At 46.7% G+C, this 3,835-nt stretch overlaps 3 non-coding genes across 3 annotated transcripts in view; all 3 read right to left on the bottom strand.

Moving 5' to 3' along the window:
* Positions 1-82, bottom strand: part of LOC143206055 (large subunit ribosomal RNA) — a 4,096-nt gene extending 4,014 nt beyond the window's left edge. The window contains exon 1 of the ribosomal RNA XR_013008089.1: positions 1-82. This exon is cut by the window's left edge and continues 4,014 nt beyond it. This is a non-coding gene — a ribosomal RNA (large subunit ribosomal RNA).
* A 419-nt stretch (positions 83-501) lies between these two features.
* On the bottom strand, positions 502-656 carry LOC143206052 (5.8S ribosomal RNA). The gene has a single exon (XR_013008087.1). It is a non-coding gene; the product is annotated as a 5.8S ribosomal RNA (ribosomal RNA).
* Positions 657-1,364: 708 nt separating this feature from the next.
* On the bottom strand, positions 1,365-3,353 carry LOC143206054 (small subunit ribosomal RNA). The gene has a single exon (XR_013008088.1). It is a non-coding gene; the product is annotated as a small subunit ribosomal RNA (ribosomal RNA).
* Positions 3,354-3,835: the final 482 nt, after the last annotated feature.

Raw genomic sequence — 3,835 nt, 5'->3', positions numbered from 1 at the left:
TAAGGGAATCCTAGTTAGTTTCTTTTCCTCCGCTTAGTAATATGCTTAAATTCAGCGGGTAGTCTCACCTGCTCTGAGGTCGCTAGTTTAATATGCGTGGCGCTCGTAATCATCATAATAATGAAGATTAGGAGCCAATACGAAATATAAAAGTTTAGAATGGAAAAGACGCGCCGTCGAAAAACGGTGTTTTCTCCCTCGTATTCGAGAGACAACGCACCTACGATCCGACGTCGATTAAAAACTAATTTTATCGGATACGACGATCGTATTAATGGTGCGCGCTACGTTTATCACAAAAACGTGCGAACGACCGTTTTAAACACGTCTCATCCCTTTCATATTCGTACGACCCGTACGAGAGAGTTAGGTCACACGTACGGGTCCGCTGTCACGTTTTAGAACGTCGCGATCGAATCGCGCTTATACGCTCAGCACGCTCAGACATTTCTCGTCGATCGCGAAGATCAAAGAAAATCCGAGCAGTCTTGAAATGAGATACGACCCTCAGCCAGGAGTGGTCCGGGTATGAGATCCCAGGACCGCAATGTGCGTTCGAAATGTCGATGTTCATGTGTCCTGCAGTTCACAAGTTGACGCGCAATTAGCTGCGTTCTTCATCGACCCACGAGCCAAGTGATCCACCGTTTAGGGTAATCTTTTTTTAAGTTAGGTTTTAAACGCATATCGAAACGTTTCTATTATAAGACGACGACGACGACGACGACGCGCGCTCACGTCATAGACAGCGCTTGCGCCCCTTTCGCAGCCGCCGTCGACTTTAAAACGCTCTTACGGTTTATTTTCGTCTTCTCCACTACACACAACGAGAGGAGCGGAGACAGACTACTCGAAATGGTGACGTTCGTTGTAAATTTTCGTCGTCTCACCTCGTACGACAACAAAAGAGCATACGCTGATCATAGTTTGGCAATATTTTCGTAAACTAAATCTCACCCTTTTGGAATGAAACAAACGAAGGGTGATAAGATTTTCGTAAACTAATCACATTACCGATCATCGTATATGTTCGTCGATATGAGGATCGAAACGTCGATTAGAAATATAATTGGCAAAATCGTTTTATTTTGCGCTCGATTTGTCCATTTATAACGAAATCCGTCGTAGGCCGACGATTATTACTCGTCGTCCTATATAACAACATCTTCATCGTATATATCTCCGCTTTCGGGCGTACATCTTTTAAAACCATATATTATAGGTACCCGAAAACAGCTACGTTGACGACGTCGAAATTCGATCGGAACTTCCGAACTTCGTAGATGGCTCTTTAACGTTCGACAATGATTTTTACAGACTTGTACGTTTACCTATTATATATATATAGGCATAACAACACACTGTAATGATCCTTCCGCAGGTTCACCTACGGAAACCTTGTTACGACTTTTACTTCCTCTAAATGATCAAGTTTGGTCATCTTTTCCTACACATCGACGACGCCGAAACGCCATCGCGTGTCGATCCGAAGACCTCACTAAATCATTCAATCGGTAGTAGCGACGGGCGGTGTGTACAAAGGGCAGGGACGTAATCAACGCGAGCTTATGACTCGCGCTTACTGGGAATTCCTCGTTCATGGGGAACAATTGCAAGCCCCAATCCCTAGCACGAAGGAGGTTCAGCGGGTTACCCGGGCCGCTCGGCCAGGGAAGACACGCTGATTCCTTCAGTGTAGCGCGCGTGCGGCCCAGAACATCTAAGGGCATCACAGACCTGTTATTGCTCAATCTCGTGCGGCTAGAAGCCGCCTGTCCCTCTAAGAAGAATAGTTTGTACGCCGACAGTAAAAACCGCGCACGAACCGCGAAACCCGAAAGCAACGCGGCCGGCGGGCCTTTAGGATGTCAAAAAGCGCCTAGTTAGCAGGCTAGAGTCTCGTTCGTTATCGGAATTAACCAGACAAATCGCTCCACCAACTAAGAACGGCCATGCACCACCACCCACCGAATCAAGAAAGAGCTCTCAATCTGTCAATCCTTCCGGTGTCCGGGCCTGGTGAGGTTTCCCGTGTTGAGTCAAATTAAGCCGCAGGCTCCACTCCTGGTGGTGCCCTTCCGTCAATTCCTTTAAGTTTCAGCTTTGCAACCATACTTCCCCCGGAACCCAAAAGCTTTGGTTTCCCGGAAGCTGCCCGTCGAGTCATATTAGGGAACGTCGACGGATCGCTAGCTGGCATCGTTTAAGGTTAGAACTAGGGCGGTATCTGATCGCCTTCGAACCTCTAACTTTCGTTCTTGATCAATGAAAGCGTTTTTGGCAAATGCTTTCGCTTCTGTTCGTCTTGCGACGATCCAAGAATTTCACCTCTAACGTCGCAATACGAATGCCCCCATCCGTTCCTATTAATCATTACCTCGGGGTTCCGAAAACCAACAAAATAGAACCGAGGTCCTATTCCATTATTCCATGCATACAGTATTCAGGCGAAATTTTAGCCTGCTTTGAGCACTCTAATTTGTTCAAAGTAAACGTGCCGGCCCACCTCGACACTCAGTAAAGAGCACCGCGGCAGGATTGAGTTGGGCCGTCGTAACCACGACGCGCACAACACGCACGCCGAAACGCACGCGCGACGGCGACGCGACACGACTAAGCCCACCGGCAGGACGTCTCGCGAAAAACACGCCAGTTAACACCGCGAACGATGAACCGGCGGCGCGAGACACAAATTCGACTACGAGCTTTTTAACCGCAACAACTTTAATATACGCTATTGGAGCTGGAATTACCGCGGCTGCTGGCACCAGACTGGCCCTCCAATTGATCCTCGTTAAAGGGTTTAGAGTGTACTCATTCCGATTACGGGGCCTCGGATGAGTCCCGTATCGTTATTTTTCGTCACTACCTCCCCGTGCCGGGAGTGGGTAATTTGCGCGCCTGCTGCCTTCCTTGGATGTGGTAGCCGTTTCTCAGGCTCCCTCTCCGGAATCGAACCCTGATTCCCCGTTACCCGTTACGACCATGGTAGGCGCAGAACCTACCATCGACAGTTGATAAGGCAGACATTTGAAAGATGTGTCGCCGGTGCGAGACCGTGCGATCAGCTTAAAGTTATTCAGAGTCACCAAGTTGTACGATGACGAGCGCGAACCCGAAACCGATTGGTTTTGATCTAATAAAAGCACTCCTTCCATCTCTGGTCGGAGCTCTGTTTGCATGTATTAGCTCTAGAATTACCACAGTTATCCAAGTAATTGTGGGTACGATCTAAGGAACCATAACTGATTTAATGAGCCTTTCGCGGTTTCACCTTAATTCGGTATGTACTGAGACATGCATGGCTTAATCTTTGAGACAAGCATATGACTACTGGCAGGATCAACCAGGGAACTGTTCTTATTATTTTATCGACACGAAGCAGATAAAACAAATACAGACACAGTTTATTTTATAAGTTTGACTTATAAAGAAACGTGTGCGTAAGACGACGATATATAATATATATCGACGACTAATAAAAAGGAGGTGCATGATAGCGCGCCTAGACGACGGAAAAACCGGTCCGAGGCGCCACGCTCTTACATTTTAATATTAGTTGTCTAATAAAACAAAACGATATCATCATCTTAGACACATCTTTTGTTTTTTTTATACACAACCGATCGACTAGGCACCCAATTATCTCGATTATCGACGACGATCGTCGACTACGTCGAAAATTGGATGCCGCAAAATATCGTTCGGCGTTTATAAGACCTCGAAAAACATTCTCTCCGAACCCTTCGCTAGATAGAAATATATAAAGCGACAAGGAAACCTCGTACGAGAAACGTTTCGTGATTTTTTATTTTATTCTCGCTCGGAGAGCAGA

This window comes from Rhynchophorus ferrugineus, unplaced genomic scaffold (genome assembly GCF_030347505.1).
Source record: "Rhynchophorus ferrugineus isolate W39M unplaced genomic scaffold, kcgeb_rfMv2 rfM531, whole genome shotgun sequence".
In the NCBI taxonomy this organism is placed as follows: Eukaryota; Metazoa; Arthropoda; class Insecta; order Coleoptera; family Curculionidae; genus Rhynchophorus; species Rhynchophorus ferrugineus.
This window is presented reverse-complemented; position numbering and strand designations above follow the sequence as displayed.